At 40.6% G+C, this 18,960-nt stretch overlaps 1 protein-coding gene across 5 annotated transcripts in view; it reads right to left on the reverse strand.

Annotated features, from left to right (window-relative positions):
* The window catches only part of LOC149076826 (calcium-transporting ATPase sarcoplasmic/endoplasmic reticulum type-like), a 65,012-nt gene that overhangs the window by 37,042 nt on the left and 9,010 nt on the right, over positions 1-18,960 (reverse strand). The window contains exon 1 of one of the 5 annotated variants that reach the window (XM_089244529.1): positions 2,621-2,758. The exons of 2 other annotated variants lie outside the window; for them this stretch is intronic. The gene's annotated coding sequence lies outside the window, so the exon portion shown is untranslated. Of the gene's footprint in view, positions 1-2,620; positions 2,796-18,960 lie in introns of those variants that run through there. 2 more of the 5 variants (XM_089244528.1, XM_089244525.1) reach the window with 2 other exon arrangements.

Here is an 18,960-nt window from a genome sequence, read left to right on the forward strand (position 1 = left end):
TTTTGTAAAATTTATCTGATCTGCATCCAGAAATCCAACAGATTTTGTCATTTTAACTATAGCACCTATGTTATGCAGTTTACAAGCTCATTTTCAAGATTAAAGTCCCACTAAACAAGATATTTTGCAGGTCGTGATTTTTTAAATAAACTTTTCGAAATCATAAAACACGGTAATTAAGTAAGAAAGCATAAGGGAGTGCACATAGTGAGGCGAGCAAGAGGTACGGGAGTGCATAAAGACTAGCGATGAAAACAATCACATTGTTTCGTTCTACACCATATATATTCAAGGAGCAAGGTGAAAAAGACAAATAGACCACTCAACTAGGTGTACAATGTGAACACACAAAAGTCTGCTTATCTTTCCCCCCCCCCCTCCATTTGTCTGCTGATATTGTTCTGTTTCTCTTTTCTTTTCCCTCTTATGCAGTGGGATCAGAATAAAAAAAATGGGTGTGATCACCCTTTACATTTCAGAGAACCCCCTCAGAACATTTTCACTATCCTCCTCCACTTTTACTATGTGTGGGCATCTCTTCCTGCACCTCTATGCATTTTTTTTCTTCCTAGTCGCAATTCTTGCAACTCGAACCCCTTCACTCCACTATCACAGTCTAAAACAGGGGTACACAACCTCTGGCTCAAGGACCAAATGCAGCCCAACAAGGAGTTTCATCCGGCCAACGAAAAAGTGTACTTATGTTTTCAGAATTACATATCGCCGCTGTGGTGGTCGAGTGATTATAATGATGGACTATCATCGCCATGTCCCGAGTTTGAACCTTACCATCGCCACAGTGGTGGTCGCTGAAATTGGTTTCCTGTTGTTTCTAACTTCGAGGCCTGAATGGAAGCCGATCTCCCCTTTAAAAAAAAAACTAGCTACAGAGAGCAACAGACCTACAAATAGTAAAAATTTAATTCAATCATTATACTTCACTCACTTCACTTCTGAAATATAGATGGCAGCACTGGAACATCAGACACAACACTAGATCAGACCGATAGGTATACACACTTAGACTTTCGACACAACTCACTAGGTAGTAAATTGCCCATAGATGCAACAGACCCGAGTTGTGCTCAGTTTGAAAGAATGAAAGAATTACATATTATTGGTATCACGCCGAAACTACAAAGGAGCAAAATGCTACTTTCGAGAAAAGTGCATTTAGAGGTTTGATTATGTCTAAAAAAAATCAAGATTTCAACGTCAGGGGAAAAGAAAAATTTAAAGGTGGAGCCTCTACTGTTAGAATATTTTCTTTTATAACTCAAGAGATCTGTAAATACACAACTATACCACAGATGACTTCATTCATGTGGAACTGCATTGCAGGTAACTTCAAAAATCTAGAAACATGTCACTGAAAAAAGTTACCTGTGATGCGGTTCTGCCTTACTTAAGTGGTGCATGACACATTAACAGATCACCTGTGGCACTGTTCGTGTTCTAGATCACTTGAGTGACCTTGCAGAACAGTACCAGATCACTTGAGTGATTCCACAGCACAGTTCCAGATCACTTGAATGATTCCACAGCACAGTTCCAGATCACTTGAGTGATTCCACAGCACAGTTCCAGATCACTTGAGTGACCTGAAGTATATTTTCAGATCACTGCAACAGAGTTCCATGGTACTTGAGCAAACTGTGGCACAGTTCCAGATCACTTAAGTGACCCGCAGAGCATTCTCAAATCACTTGAGTGACCCACGGTATATTTGCAAATCACTTGACAGACCTGTGTTGCAGTTCGAGATCACTCAAGTGACCCGTGACACATTGCTAGATCGTCAAAGTGACCCGCAGCATAATACAGATCATCACGGCACAGTTCCCAGTGCCATCTTAACGCATGTGTGTGGGTCCACCGATTGAAATTTTGTAGAGTACGCATGCAAACTCACCTGGTAGGACCTCAGAAAAATCCCTTGACACAGTGCACCCATGATGCTCTTAAGATGACCCTGACAGTTCCAGAGCAATTAACTGACCTACCCGAAATGCGGCACAGTTCCAGATCTCCAGTGGCCCGCAACACATTTTCAAACCAATGAAGTGTCCTAAAGGTTCAGCACCCTATAGCAGTGTTTCCCAAAGGGGGCAATGGAATTGGTGGGGAAATAGCTGCGATGAATTTGGTGTAGGACCCCATGGGTGAATTTGATTTTTTTTTTTTTTTTGGGCGGGCGGGGGGGGGGGCAATGAAACCAAAAGTTTGGTGCACTACGAACTGTAGTCACAATTTAAAGATCCGAGATCGACGCGAATTGGTCAAAAAAACCGAATTTATCCAACCCGTGAGAGTCGATCTCCCATCCAAAAATTTTGACTATAGTTTATACCCCCTGTCGGTGAAAACCAGCATTATGTCAAAGGCGTATAATCATTATATTGCGTAACTTCGTACATAATAGCGTAACACCAACGCTTATAACATACACGGTTGTTAAACTAAGGCGCCTCTTTTATTATATGCGTGTGTCAGTAAATAAACGTCTAATTAATTAATATTCGGAGGTATTATTTGAATGGAATATAAAGGGGGGGGGAATGCTTCAAGCGGTGGATCAATATCATCCGAGAGAGGGAAAAAAACAAAATGAAGCGTTTACCTGAGGAAAATTTAAAAGGACGAAACACGAAATTCACACACAATACGTGACACAACAACGATCAGCAGCAGCAGCGCTAGTAGACATACCGTCGTAGTCCATTTCCACAGCCGGTCGAATGTGTGGATTTCAGCGATTGGTCGAAATGCTTCGTTGCCATTCCAAGTTCAATAAACTACAACAACAAAAAAAAGTGGAATATCATCGTCGTTCATTTTGATGGCGTTTCGATTTTTTTTTTTTTTTTGGAAATTCTTATGGGAAATTCTTTTCCATAGCTACTGCGTATCGTTATTGTTTCTTTTTTTTTGTTTGAGCAGGAACGTGATTCACAAAAAACAAACCTTAAGCCGGGTTTTCCTAGGAGCATGCTTTCTCCTGCGTGTCCAGCGCGAAAACTGTGATTGGTCAAAAAACCTGAATTTCCTAGGAATAGGTTTTTTGCGCCGCGTGAACCGAATTAGACCATTTTGCGCCGGCAGAAACGTGTCACATAATTACGCTACGCGTTTGTGTTTTCCTAGGGTGGCGCATCAGATCAGGACGGCTATATTATATTATATGGCTTTGGCATCAGTTACTCTGTCGTCTGCATGCTCCGGTTTGAAGAGAAGGGAAAGAAAACAACAAAAATATGAAGGGGGGGGGGGGGAAGATCGGTGAAACGCGCGGCGCACAACGCATTTGACTCCTCCAGAAGCAGTCAGCCAATAACGCCCGACGTAAAGGGGTTGTCGTGAGCCGTATTGCGCTCTGTAGGAAAACAGCCATACTGCTTTTCATAGTGGTGAGTGGATGGCGTGTCGCGCTGGATGATTCACGTCGCGCGTGACACAGAAAACCTGTTCCTAGGAAAACCCGGCTTTACTCATGAATAAGTTTGGGATTTCGAATAGTGGTCCTGCCAAGTCAGGGCCGTACCCTTAACACACGGCTGACTCGATGTGAATTGAGGGGGTTTTCAACCTTTAAGTCGCGACCCACAGGCTCTTCCGGCTCTTTTTAATGATGTGTATCTGAAGTATCGGCGATAAATCTAAAAAAAAACTATAGTATTTTCTTTGTTCGCATGCCAGAAAAAGGGTAAGTTTTTCTCTTTCGCCCTCACCCACTCTTTCTCAACCTCTACTGTGTTCTCTTTCTCTCTCTTAAAATATACTATATGTGGGGGGGGGGAAGAAAATCACTAAATAGGAGTATAGAAACAAAAGGGATGGAAAGGAAACAATTTCCGTTCACATAGGGTTACAATGAAGCTTCGTGATGATAAAATAGGTAAAAAAAACAGGGAATATGAATTTCTTGGAATCATGAAATGAATTTTTCGAATCACTGGAATCAATTTCTTCCATCTCCGTGAGGACGAGATTTGTCGTCCTTGATCGTTAAGGGATTAGTTTTTGATGTAACTGTAAAAGAGCATATGGCTCTCACTGACAGGGTTTGGGGATGAAGTCCAGGATAAATCAATGTTTTCCTTAAAGAATCCTAGACATTATATTATTGTGTCCGTAGATTTTGGTGGCCAGGACATATATTTTCTGACATTGATTCATAATTCGAATTTCTATGCTTAGAAGTGAAGTGGCGAGATATGCGATGTTCTTTGAAGACAGCGTAGTTTTATGGCAAGTGAGACACAATGTTTTATCCTTTTGCAACTGTGAAAATAAATAAGCATGACTTGGATAAGCATATTTCAATAACATTATGCATATTTATTAGGAGTGTCCCATTTTTTGCGCACGTTTTTAAAAAAAAAACACTTGGAATTAGAAATTTATATTCCAATAGTTTAAAATCGTAGTAGTAAGTATTTTGCGGCCCGATGCGAAAACAGCTTTGCGGCCCTCTGAAATTGTTTTTCCAGATCTTCCGGTGTTCTCGAGCATCCCGGAACCCTCTAGGTGTACACTAGAACACGGGAACGACTATCAAACTGAGCATTACTATATCATAGTAATAAAAAGCTATTTGGCAATGAATATGGACTCTATTACGGGCTGACATGGCTCCAGACCGAAACTGTTCTAATTATTTTTTCTTCTTCACTTTGTAAATTCATTATTGGGAGGGGGAGGGGGGGGGCATGAAAAATCTGTCCTGGGAGGGGCCCCCACAGCCAAAGGGCCATGTCTACAATATCTATACGCAGGGCACCAAAATGGAAAGGCTGTCTAGGCTAGACTATCACTACCCAAAATGGCATTCAAATAGTTCGTCCCCCCCCCCTACCAGTGTAGCTCTAAATACGTCTTTGAAGGGAGAATTTAGCTCTCATTTTCATCCAGGGCACCAAACCCTCGTGCTTTTTTTGGCTTGGGGGTCAAAAACATAATCCTGTGGGTTCCCTGTCTCGGAAAGAATTTCAAGCTATTGCTTTAGCGGCCATTCAAGTATTACGTAAACAGATTTTTTACGTAATACTTGACAAGGGAAGGGGGGGTCAGCAAAGCACTGACTCCCCCCCCCCGCCCTCGTCAGCGGCTTAGAATATTTCATATCATATCAAAAAGGGGTGGTTGGTGACGTAAGCAACCTTCAAACCCCCCCCCCCCACAATGCTGACGTAATACTTGAATGACCCCTTATTAAGAAATCAAAATATAACTTTACGAAAGTAATTTTTTTATTCCGTTTTGCGGCTAATAAAATTTAGCGGCCCGTTGTGGCTGCATCTTTTGCACCTTCCTAAGTTCGGCCACGACCACCTAGATAACCTAGGTTATCTAGGTGGTCGTGGTTCGGCACTGACGACCACATTATGAAAAGTAAAATAGGAAGAAAATGATAATAAATAAAAATGAAAATAAACAAACCAAGAGGGATAATGATAAATAATTATCAAATGTGAATTTTATTGATGTCATTTTAGCTCTACTTCAAGACAAAACACAAGTGAAGATAGGCTTCAAGGTCTGGGGGTTGGGGAATGGCACGATGACGATGATGTCAATACGTTTTTCTACATTTATATTAGATCACTTGTACAAATCTTTGATGATGGGGGAAGGGGGGGGGGGGCATCGCTTCCCTGTATCTCCGCCGATACGATTAAAACAAAACATTTTTTTCGAACAATTAGTTGATACGCATAACAAATTACCTAACTTGGTACTTTAAAGCACCGCCAGGTCGAAGGGGATTAAACCTTACTTCGAAAGGCGTTAACTTGTATCCGGCCCATGCCCCCTCCCCCAATATTTGCCCCTTATTTCAATTATACCTGTACAAATATACCGTTTGAAGCCCCCGCACGCAATATTTTTGAGCGATCCCAATATCTCCAATACCTTTACGCTTATGCTTGCATCCAGGGGGTCGTACTGAGGATCGACCTTTGGGACGGGACACAAGAAATGTTTTAAGAAAATTGGTTGGCTTGATGGGGCACAAGCTCCCTGTGCCCCTCCCCCCATCATCGAAATTTATTGCTAAATATGCTAACATCATTGAAATTTATTGCTAAATATGCTTACATCATCGAAATTTATTGCCAAAAATTCTCGGTATAGAGCTCAAATACGGTGAAACCCGTATAAGTTGACATTCCGGTGGTTAAAGCATCTTTTCGGCTCGTTCTGACGTACAGAAAATGTTCTGGAAGATAATTAGAAATTTAGTCGCAGAAGTTCTTCCTCGGTTAAAATTTTCCCGCTTCATATGCTAAGACATATTTACACGTTATTGTCCAGTGGCGTATTTACAAAGAAGCTAGGTGGGCTAGATGCCAGCGCGGCAACGAGGGGTGGCAAATTTAAGTAATCGGTGGTCATGAGAAAGTCGGCAAAATTGGAGTTATCCGCAGGCGGCCAAAGTCAAATCCGCCTGTGTGGTTGTCTACTAGGGCCTTAACTAGAATTTTAGGCCTTCTACGCACTACGGTTCCGGTTATTGGGGGAGGGGGGTATTATCTGTCACCAATTTCTTCCCCCTTACCTCGGATTTCACGGCCCGTGTGGCCTCACAGGTCACATAGCCCTAGAACTCCCCACCCCTTGCCCCCTAAACACCAGTTGTCTCCTCTCCGAAAGAAATTTCTGGTTTCGGCCCTGATCTGCGGTGCAACACTTTTCTGGTCAACTTACAAAGATATAGTCCTGTGTTATCATGTATTTAATCCTTCCCTGAAGAAATGATTAAACTTAGACAGGTGGTAACTCAGTAGAATTTACTGTATAGAAAAATGCCGCGTCTTGCAGCTTTCTCATTAAAAATGAGTACTATTGAATTTCTGATGTAGATTTGCCTCTGAAATATTTTATGGGATCGTATCTTTTTCTGGTAATTTACTGAAAATTTACCTCCAATAATTCACCGCCACGCAATTTGCCGATGGGAAAATTCACCGACGCAAAAAATCACTGCTGGGGAAAATTCATAGACAACAGTTCGTCACTAATGAGTGGGAGTGACCGAGTGATTGAGGGGTCATTCAAGTATTACAAGTAGTACCAAATTTATCAGCATCAGGGGGGGGGGGGGAAGGGGGTTTCGCATTTGCTGACTTTTGATGACAAGGGGGGGGGGTCAAAAATGGCTAAAAAATGCTTACGTAATACTTGAATGGCCCCTGAGCAAGTGGGTGAATGTGTGAGTGACCGAATGAGTCGGTGAATGAGCAGGCGAATAAGCTATTTATTGAGTGAGTAAACTTATGAGGTTTAATTTACTATGTGAGTGAGTAAACTTATGAGGGGCTATGTGAGTGACCGTATGAGTGACCACGTGAGCAGGGCCGGACTTGATAATTTCGCGGCCCGGTGCAAAAAAAAAATTGCGGCCCCTTCTAAAAAAACTTTATATCTTCACTCCCCGATTTCCGAACTTCCTGAGTGGCGAACTGAAATATTTTGGCAGTCTTGGTTTTGCAGCGTGCAACGAAAATTGTACAAGTAGTGTGATGGAGATCAAAATCAGGATTTTTTGAAGGGAAAGTAATTTGACAAAGAAGTCTTTTTCATTATTATTATATTCAGTGGCGGACTATAGTCGGTCGGGGCAACACCCGCCATAGCCCGGGCGCAAAAGAAAATAACGGGCCTCTTAAATTAGAAAAAAGTGTGAAGTTTGGGGTTTTTGGGGCCCTTTAGAAGTCGGGGCAACTGGTGCGCGCGGTACGCCCGCCGTTAAATCCGCCTCTAATTATATTATTTTTCATTGTATACTGGAAACAGGGCCACCTGGGGGGGGGGGGGTTGGCGGATCTAGTGTCCCGGGTGCCAGACCGGGGAGACCCCAGATTTCCCCCTTTAACCCATAGTTTCCCAACCATCGCTCTCTTCAGAAATTTTTTTCTCCCATCGCCCCCAACACAATCTAACCCATAGGATTCTATGTTATACCCGTAGCTTCTACCGCCCCCTGGAACTTTCCATCACCCCAAGGGGGCGTTCACGCCCACGTTGGGAATCACTGCTTTAACCTCTTCTCCAATATTAGAGAGGAGAGCCAAAATGCGTGCTTTCCCACAGCTGGCCAAACATCTGGTTGCGGCCCTCATTGGAAATATTGGAAGGGCTCAAAAAATATTGGTGAGGAAGGGACCTATAAAACCCAATGTTTCCATTAGTATTACAAATATTAGGTGGGGGGGGGGGGTGATCCCAATACAGGTTTACGCATACTACTTGCAGCATACATCGTACTTGCTCCACTAATTGGAATGCCTATCAGCGCTTTGATGTTATTGGGGTTGAACTGAAAGCTGCTTTTCCCACCAAAAAGTTTCGGGGAAAAAAATTGCAGCCCCATGAATTTTGCGGCCCGGTGCAACCGCACCCTTCGCACCTGCTTAAGTCCGGGCCTGCATATGAGTGACTCGCTCACTCACTTGCTCAGTCATCAACTCCTTCACTGACTCATTTACTCACTTGCTCAGTCATCAACTCCTTCACTGACTCATTTACTCACTTGCTCATTCATTCACTCATTTGCTTACCTTCTCACTAACTAACTCCCTGACTCACTTGCTCACTGGCTCACTCACCTGCTTATCCACTCACTATGCTACTTTATCGGTAAATTGCGTGGCAGTGAATTGTTACGATAAATATTTTCCGCACACACGTCTTCAGGGTACGCAGAACAAGTGTTTGCCAATACGCATCTAGATGCGTGATTCACTCATCGAAATTCAACTTTACCCCTCCAAATTTTGTTGAGGAGTAAAAATACTCCTTCAAATTTTAGGATTTTTTGAAATTTCTTTCTTGAGTAGAGTTACTTTTCACTGATGAAAAAAATACAAACAAATTACAAAATACTTTTATAAAAATACTCATTAAAAGTTTCGAGAATAGTGAAATTATGCTTCGGAATTATATTTTCGGATGCCACTGAGTAGGTCGAAGAGAGAGGAAGAATATAGGAAATCTCTTCCATCGACATTTTAAGTAGGAATGATTGCGTATTTACAGGGGTCTTAGCATGTGAATGACCGAAAGAATGACCTAGAGAGTTACTTAGAAAGTGCATTAGCAGGGGAATGACTTGGTGAGTGTTTGAGCATGGGAATGACTTGGTGAGTGTTTGAGCATGGGAATGACTTGGTGAGTGTTTGAGCATGGGAATGACTTGGTGAGTGTTTGAGCATGGGAATGGCCAAAAGAGTGCGCAAGCATGTGAGTAACCAAAATAGTATGCAAGCATGTGAGTAACAAAAATAATATGCAAACACGTGAATGACCAAAAGGGTACGCAAGCACGTGAGCGACTCGTATGCAAGCAGGTGAGTGACCAAAAGAAAGACTTGGAGACATGGGCATATTTAAAGGGGGGGGGAGCAGCTAAGCGGGTCATAGCACAGGGCGGCGAATTAGAGCAATAGGTGGTCAAGAAAATTAAAACTAGAATGAGAAAAGGGTGACAAACTTCGGAAAGCACTCAGGTGATAAAACCGTAAATACGCGCCTCCGAGTAAGAACCTTGAAAAAAGTATCATTTCAAACGGAAGTAAATTGAAAGTAATATGAATACAATATTTAAATTTTCTTGATTGCCTTCAAGCAAGTGTGAACTTCATATGCAGTTTTTGTTGAGCTTCTCTCTTTTTCTTCTCAACTCCATCTAACTTAATTGACATTTCGTCAAGAAGATTTATGAGACTTATACATGACTATGCTTTGTATATCTTTGCACTTTTCATTTCCTATATAGTAACATACAAAAACTTCCTCTGAACAGAAGCTCCTTTGTGATCGACACAATCAGCTGTTTTGAAACTCAACGACGGGGAAAGGGGGGAATGCAGAGGGATACGAGTCCTCTCACTCAAAATGTGTAACACAGCTTTTCTACCAGATGTTCGAATGCAATTGAAGCCACCCATCGAGCTTGTGGTGATGCTAGTGCTGGTGGATGTGTCTGGTTGTTATTTCGGAAACATACAGTCATGACTCCTTTCTTTTTTTAGTTATTTAATAGAAGAGAGAGAGAGTTTTAGGACATGTTCGGTCGACAGTTGGAGCCAGACTGAACTCCAATACAAGAACACACTAGATAATGCCTAGCTAGTAAGTGGCATAAAAAATAAAATAAAAATATAAAAATTGTACAAGACAAGTAGCGCCACAGTACTCCCCCACGAGTCTGAAGGACGACATATGGCACAATGTACAAAATATGATAATATAGTTACGACGATATGACAGTATAGTTATGGCAACTAATATGGCATTGACATGTGCAAAAAAAAAAATTTTGTTCGAAAAATTCAAAAAATACGCAATACGAAAATACCTTATGCACAAATTAATAGTCGAGCAAAAAAAAATAATTTACAAATGATCAAACATTAGTAAATGTATGTATATGCAAAAACGATTACTAGAATAGATAATAGACATATATACATATAAGAAAATTGAAGAATGAAAATTTTGCAAAACATAATATAAATTTTAAAAAATGTTGCAAAAAACAAAAATAATGTTATTCATTTGAAAAAATATGCAAATAAGAATAATATTAAGGAATTCTTATACGAACCGTACGCCCTGATCGAGTTACATAAGGCTGTTTCGGTTCAGCGAACGGTGATTGCTCATTAAAAGTGCTATCAAGCAAAAATGCTGGTTTCAATCTGTCTATTGAGATTTTCGTTAGTTTGCCTTTCATGTTCACTGTATATACTTTTGGAGATCGTTCAATCACTTCATATGGCCCCAAATATGGTTGTTGAAGGGGCTTTCGTACGGTGTCCAGCCGCACGAACACATGGGAAGAAACAGCAAGTTCTTTATGAACGAAAACGTTGTGAGTTCCATGCCTTGAAGTTTGGATCGGACGTAAAGTGTTTATGTGATCTCGTAGAGCACGTAGAAATTCCGGCTGTGTTGGCTGAGGGTCGGAACTACGGAAGAATTCACCAGGTAGGCGCAATGGTGATCCGTAAACCATCTCAGCAGCAGAAGTGTTGATGTCCGGTTTGATGCTGGCTCGGATGGACAGAAGTATGGTAGGTAACACTTCAGTCCAACGTTCCGTGGCATGGCAGCGTATGGCACCTTTGAGCTGCCGGTGGAATCTTTCAACGATGCCATTGGAGGACGGATGATACGCTGTCGTGCGTGTTTTCTGAGTTCCAAGAAAACGAACGAATGCGCGAAACAAATCACTTTCGAATTGTCTCCCTTGATCGGTGGTAACCGATTCCGGAACTCCGAATCTGCTAATCCAGCCAGAGTAGAATGTCTCTGCGACAGTTTCGGCTTTTTGGTTTTCCATCGGGAAAGCCTCTACCCACCTGGTGTATCGATCCACACAGGTAAGGCAGTAGGTGAAACCCCGAGAAGGAGGAAGAGGACCAACAATGTCGATGTTAATGTGCGAGAATCTGCATTGGGGCAAAGGGTATGCACCGATGGAAGATCGAGTGTGGCGATGCACTTTTGAGCGTTGGCACTCGATGCACGCCCTGGTCCATCGTGTGACATCCTTGCGTATTGAACTCCACACAAATCGTTGACGAATAAGGTCTACAGTTGATTTAACGCCTGGATGGGCGAGGTTATGAAGGACCGTAAACACGTGATATCGGTGTTTTTCTGGTACGTAGGGACGGATAATTCCAGTGGATAAATCACAAAAAAGTTCTGTACCCTGAGGACCGAATTTGATAGGTTTTATATCGAGCACCCCACCTGGTTGTCGGAGGGCTGTTAATTCAGCGTCTGTACTCTGTGAAGTAGCAATAGCTGCGTAATCAATCGAGTCAGGTAAATTAATTTCGGATAATCTGGAAAAAGCATCTGCTACAACATTTCGCTCACCCTGAATGTAACGAATGTCCGTAGAAAATTGTGATATATACTCTAAATGACGTCGTTGTCTGGGAGAGCTGTTATCATTAACTTTGTGAAAAACATAAGTTAGAGGCCTATGATCACTGTAGATCGTAAATGGTCTGCCTTCTAACATGTGTCTGAAATGTTTAATAGAACTATAAACCGCAAGCAACTCGCGATCATAAGTACTATAGTTCTTTTCAGTTGTCGTTAACTTTCGAGAATAAAATGAGAGTGGTTCGACGACACCATCGGAAGTTTGTTGTAAAACAGCTCCGAGAGCGAAATCTGATGCGTCGACTGTCAACGAAAGATGAGCATCATGTTTAGGATGAGCCAAAAGCGTGGCATTGGTAATAGCATGTTTACACGTTTCGAAAGCAGCAATAGTTCCCCCCGACCAGGCGATGAGAGATTTATCTTTTTTCTTCTTTCCTTTGCACAAATCGTGTAAGGGAGCCTGGTCAGATGCTGCGTTTTTTAAGAAACGGTGGTAAAAGTTGAGAATTGCTAGAAATCTTCGAAGTTCATCAACCGTTTTTGGTTGCGGATAATTACGAAGAATGTCGACTTTTTCTGGCAAAGGAGAAATGCCGTTGCTGTTAACCAAAAATCCTAAGAACTCTATCTCAGATTTCCCAAATATGCATTTATCAGGATTAAGAATTATACCAAAACTGTTTAAACGTTCAAAAACTAATTCAAGATCTTTAAGATGTTCTTCTTCTGTTGTTGATGCAACTAGTAGGTCATCTAAATATGCATAACAGTTCAAGTCTCTTAAGACAATATCTATGAACCGTTGAAATGATTGTGCCGCATTAGACAATCCAAAACACATATATAAGTACTCATAAAGTCCGAATGGGGTAATAATGGCAGTTTTTTCAACAGACTCAGGATCTAAAGGTATCTGATGATAAGCCTTAACCAAGTCCAATTTAGAAAAAATGTTTTTCCCCTGCAGACCGTAACTGAAATCATGAACATGTGGTATAGGATATCTGTCTGGACACGTTATAGAATTAAGTTTTCTGTAATCCCCACATAAACGGTATTCTCCATTACGTTTAGGAACAATGTGTATCGGGCTTGCCCATGGACTTTTTGAAGGTCTCAGTATGCCCTGATCCATTAGCGTTTGAACTTCACGCTTTGCAATAGCAAGTTTCTCTGGAGAAAGTCTGCGGGCTTTGGTAAAGACAGGAGAACCTTTAGTAGTAATGCAATGTGTAACGCAGTGTTTTTTAGAAGTAGCCCCAAGCATAGAAGGATTCGTTAGATTAGGAAATTTAGATAAAATTTTCAAGTAGGGCGAATCTCCACTAATGGTCTTTAAGCCTAATGTAGGGCAACTGGCATTGCTACATTTGATTGAAAGTGAAGTCAAACTGTCAATCAAACGAGACTTTTTTACGTCAACTAATAGACCATAATGTTCTAAGAAATCAGCACCTAATATCGGGCGATTAACATCAGCTATAACGAAGGACCATCTAAATAGTCTGCGTAACCCTAAATCCACTGATAAAGATTTGCAACCATACGTAGAAATTTTAGTATCATTAGCTGCGTATAGCGAAAAGTTTGTATCTGCTGCTTTATGTACCTGTGTATCTCGTGGGAAAACCGAAATGCTAGCGCCTGTGTCCACTAAAAAACCAGTACCGGATTTTCGATCATGAACAAAAAGGCGAACTAATCGCCGGCCATCACCTGCTGTCGCCAAAACAGATGGGCCAGTTAGTTTTCCGACCAATCACAGGGTTTAATGCATTTTGATGCTTTTCGACCGAATTTGAAATGGTACCAACAATAAGGTTTACGTTTGGGTGTACCATCACCACTAGACCTCTCTCTAGACCGAGAATTTGAACGAACTCTTCCCTTTTTGTTAAAATTTTTCTCTCTATAGTGGGATAAGCGGTCAACAGCAACGGTCAAAGTCGAAATTTGACTTTGAAGTGATTGCAAGCTGATGGTTTCATTACGGCTGACCTCAGAAATAGTTGGTGTGTGCCCAGTGACTTCGGTAATTTTATCTGCCATTTCTGCTACATCCGGCAATGTATCCTTACTAACAGAAAGTATCTGCTGTGTATGAATAGGCAAACGTTGTAACCAAAGGGTTTTAAGCACTTCATCTGAAATTTTCTTGCCAGCTAATGTATGCATCTCATGCAACAATTGAGAAGGTCGCTTATCCCCAAGAGTGAGCTCTTGGAGTAGAACTCGTAAGCGGGAAGTTTCCGACAGTGAAAACTGTTGACAAATGCGTGTTTTTAACTGGTTGTAAGAATCGTCTGTAACAGGAGCTCTGATCAAATCGCTAACATATGATAACACTTCGACATCGAGAGCGGTCACAACACAGTGAAATTGCGTTTTAGGATCAGTAATTCCGGCAATTTTAAAGTTCGATTCAATCTGAAGAAACCAAAGATCGACATCGGATTTCCAAATCGAAGGCGCGCGAAAAGAAACACGCGAAAGTTCTAATTCAGAAGACATACCTGTTTCTTCGGTAGCGTTCGGCATATCCAAAAAAAAGTTCAGCACAATCCAGGAAGAGAACTGAGGAGATGCCCCCTCAATCAGTCAGCAAACGCACCACACACAGGGAAAAAAAGAAGAAAGGCAGCAAGTATCATATTACGAAGCGAGAAAGAGTACTTGTTTTCGTCTGCTTTCGAGTTCGTGGCTGTCAAACATCTGCTTTACGTGGGTCACCAATTCTGTGGTGATGCTAGTGCTGGTGGATGTGTCTGGTTGTTATTTCGGAAACATACAGTCATGACTCCTTTCTTTTTTTAGTTATTTAATAGAAGAGAGAGAGAGTTTTAGGACATGTTCGGTCGACAGTTGGAGCCAGACTGAACTCCAATACAAGAACACACTAGATAATGCCTAGCTAGTAAGTGGCATAAAAAATAAAATAAAAATATAAAAATTGTACAAGACAAGTAGCGCCACAAGCTTATATTACGGGAGAGAGTATGACGTCAGCGGTCTCCGCCTTGGCAGTGCTGAGAACGGTGTCCCCCAACATCATTCGTCGGAAAATCACGTGACTCGGTCAAAACACACACAATCCTCCGTTATTTTCTTATGGCATCCACAGGAATTTAAAACAATAAATGAAAGAAATAATTTCAGCATCGATGAAATAATTCCAGAATTAATGAAAGAGATAATTCCAGAATTAATGAAAGAAATAATTTCAGCATCGATGAGATAATTCCAGAATTAATGAAAGAGATAATTCCAGAATTAATGAAAGAGATAATTCCAGAATTAATGAAAGAAATAATTCCAGAATTAATGAAAGAAAATATTCTAGAATTAATGTAAAAGATAATTTCAGCATTAATGAAAGATAATTCCAGAATGATGAAAAAGTGATAATTCCAAAATTAATGAAAGCGATAATTAAAAAATCAATGAAAGAGATGATTCCAAAATCAATGAAAGAGGTAATTTCAGCATTAATGAAGTGATAATTCCAAAATAATTTAAAACGATAACTCCAGAATTAATGGAAGATCATTCGAGAATAAACGAAAGATAATTCTAGAATTAAGGAAAAAGAGATAATTCCAAAATTAATGAAAGCGAAAATTCCAGCATTAATGAAACATAATTTCAGATTGATGAAAGTGACAATTCCAAAATTCATCAAAGAAATAATTTCAGCATTAATGAAAGAAACAAATCCAGAATTGATGAAAGAAATTTTTTAGCATTAACGAAAGAAATTTTTTAGCATTAACGAAAGAAATTTTTTAGCATTAACGAAAGAAATTTTTTAGCATTAACGAAAGAAATTTTTTAGCATTAACGAAAGAAATTATTCCAGAATTAATGGAAGAAATAATTTAATCTTTTTTCATCTTTAGATGAGTTCTCTGTCCTTTTTTTAATCTTTTAAACCAAATATTTAGAGACCGAACTGTACATTTATTTCTATGGGCAAATTGACACTAACGAACTGTGTTTTCACCGAGTCACGTGATTCCCTTGCATTCGATGTTGCTGCCGTCGCAGCGGCTGGATGCTCCCTCCAGTAATATAAGCTCGATGAAGCCACCTGTTGAAAATGAAAACACAATGTTTCTTTTTCCTTTCTTTTAATAGAATTTTTCGAGCTATTGATAGACAGGCACACGCAAAGACCTCAATGCCAAATCGACAAAGTAATCCGAATTTGACCGGCCTATTGATACAAATTCCAGCATAGTATCAATATCGTTTTTTATGATATAAAAAAAATTAAAGAAAATATTTTTAGTACCAGAGGCGGATTTATTGTTTTGCCGTCTGTTCTGGTCTCTCGCTCTTTAAAAGGGACGGACTTAAGCAAGAGCGAAGGGTGCGACCGCACTGGGCCGATAATTTTTAAGGACCTTCTAAACCACACATGCATATCGTTCATATTCCTCTGCGGAACTTCTAACGAATGTGTACATGTTGGAATGTGCGTTTCCTTGTTGTGAACCTAACCTAACGTGAAGCTTGTTTCTGTGTAATGCTTGTTATAACGCTGCCATCTGCTACCTATTTTTCGAACTATGAGTGAAATGTTATGATTGAAGATTTACCGTCGTAGGCCTGTTGCTCTCTGTGGCGAGACTTTTTAACGGTGAGATCGGCTCGCATTCGAGGCCTCAAAGTTGGGAAAATTTTTAGGGACCGCAAAACGAGATAAAAGTACTATTCATTTTGACTTTGCGTGTTCTTAAAAAAGTACGAAATAGTTTAGAACTCGTCTAAGGCCGGTATTACACTATAAAAGTTTGGTAAAAGTCCTTTTACACAACTTGAAAAATGCAGCCAGTAAGGCCACCAGTTGCATTTTCTAGAATGTAACCAATAACCTTATTATGCAGTTAGATTTTACAAGTTTTATAAAAGGGATTTTATCAAACTTTTATAGTGTAATACCGGCCTAAGGCCGGGATTACAACATAAAAATTTGATAAAAGTCCTTTTATAAAACTTGAAAAATGAAACCAATAAGCGTATCTGTTATATTCGAGTGAATGTAACCAATAGGCTTATTGGTGTTTTTTTTCAAGTTTTCTGAAAGACCTTTTATTAAACTTTTATAATGTAATCCCGGCCTAAGACAGGTAACCCTTGATATTCAGACATTGAACCTGCTTGCTATGGCTGAAAATGTATCTACAGGGGTTTGCATAAATGAATGAACGATTTTAAAAACTTATATTTTCAAAACTCTATTACACATAATATAATCTGTGATACATACATAAGAAATACATTCAAAGTTTTTTTTTAATTTCAACATCGCTCAATTGAGGGCCAGCCCTTCCGCAGAACGCAACGACTGGAAATTGATTGAACCATTCTTTTGTTTTTTTGCTCAGTAACAAATTTCTGAATGCCCTCTGCACAGTAGTAGCGGAAGTAGTGGGCATATTTCCGTTACTTGATACATATAAAGTTGACACATATTCTAATACGCAAAAAAAATTTTCTCTCATTGTCACCAATTTTTAATTTCACGCACTGCGTTCTACGGAAGTGCTGCCATCAATTGAGCGATGTTTAAAAAAAATAAAAATTAAAAGAAAAACTTTGAATGTGTTTTTCTTTATTTTTCTATGTATCACATTTATATTATGCGTAATAGTTTTGAAAATATAAATTTTTAAAATCGTGTCATTCATTTGTGCAAACCCTGCAGTTGCAGCCCTGGGCAGATGATCGGTTCTCTAGCCCGACAATCCTCCCTAAATGGTACCCTGCATGCAGATATTGCAGAGCAGTGGTCTTGGGAAGAACACGTGATTTTTTCATTGAGCACCGGGCACTTGTCAAAATTTATTGCCGAATGCAGGGCCGTAACTAGATACTTTGTCAGCCAGGCCATACACGCATTTTGCCCCCATTTAATGTAGAAGGGGCAATTTGCCGCTGTGGTGGTCGAGTGGTTATAGTGACGGACTCGCGATGCGAGGATCCGGGTGCGAACCCCACAGTGGTGGTCGGCTGAAGTTGGTTTTCTGTGGTTCCCAAGTTCAAGGCGCAAATGCGAGCCGGTCTCCCCGTTAAAAAGTCTCGTCACAGATAGCAACAGTCCTACAACGATAAATCATTCAATCATAACACTTCACTCATAGTTAGAAAATCTGGTGGCAGATAGCAGCACTAACATAACAAGCATTACAGAGAAACAAAAAAACTTCACTCAGGTTTCACTACACGTACACGCACATTCCCGCATGTACCGATTCGTTGGAGGGGGGGGGGGTGCATGTGTGATGTAGCAGTAGTAGGTAGGGCCTCCAAAAAATGACTCGGGGATCCATGATGTTCTTAAGTACAGCCACCTCGTTGGGCAATTTGCCTGTTGTGGCGTTGTATTTGTGAATTTGGCATTCCCATTAGTCCAACTCCAGAGACACTAGATCCCAGTTGCGGCCCTAGCCGAATAACTTTCTTATTATCATGAAATAGAGTTTGATAGTTATTCTCGCGTGCCAGTGTTAACCTGGCGTGCACCAGGGTGCCCACGGACAACTGTAGAATGGGAAACCCAATTCAGAGGGCTACAAAGCTGTTTTGGCACTGGGCAGCAAAATACTTAGGTCCGGCTTGTACAAACTCACTCTGCAACTCTTTTGCTCGCTCACCGACCTGGTTTCCTCACCCTCTAAGTCACTCTTCTGGTCACTCACATAATCGAAAACTCTTTAGGTCACTCGTTTGACTTGACCTAAGCAGAGACGGATTTATACTGCCTGCGGGCTATATAAACTTTGACACCCTTCTCTCATTCTACTAAGTTTTCTTCGCCAATCATTCGTCAGGTTTTCCGCCCTGGGCTATAGCACATTAAGCGCCCCTCCCCCCACTGTAAATACACCTCTGTTTAGCACATACTTTAAATTTCCACCGAATGTTTAAACTTGAAGAAAATGAAAGTTTGTATTCAGTGATAATGTCAGATACCAGTGCATAATGACTATGACAAATATTAGTGTCATTCAAAGTGCTTATCTCATGAAATAGGAAAATGTCCAAATATAT

This window comes from Pholcus phalangioides, unplaced genomic scaffold, assembly GCF_987345545.1.
Source record: "Pholcus phalangioides strain wild (caught in Gottingen) unplaced genomic scaffold, Ppha-v1.0 ptg000015l_1, whole genome shotgun sequence".
Taxonomy (NCBI): domain Eukaryota; kingdom Metazoa; phylum Arthropoda; class Arachnida; order Araneae; family Pholcidae; genus Pholcus; species Pholcus phalangioides.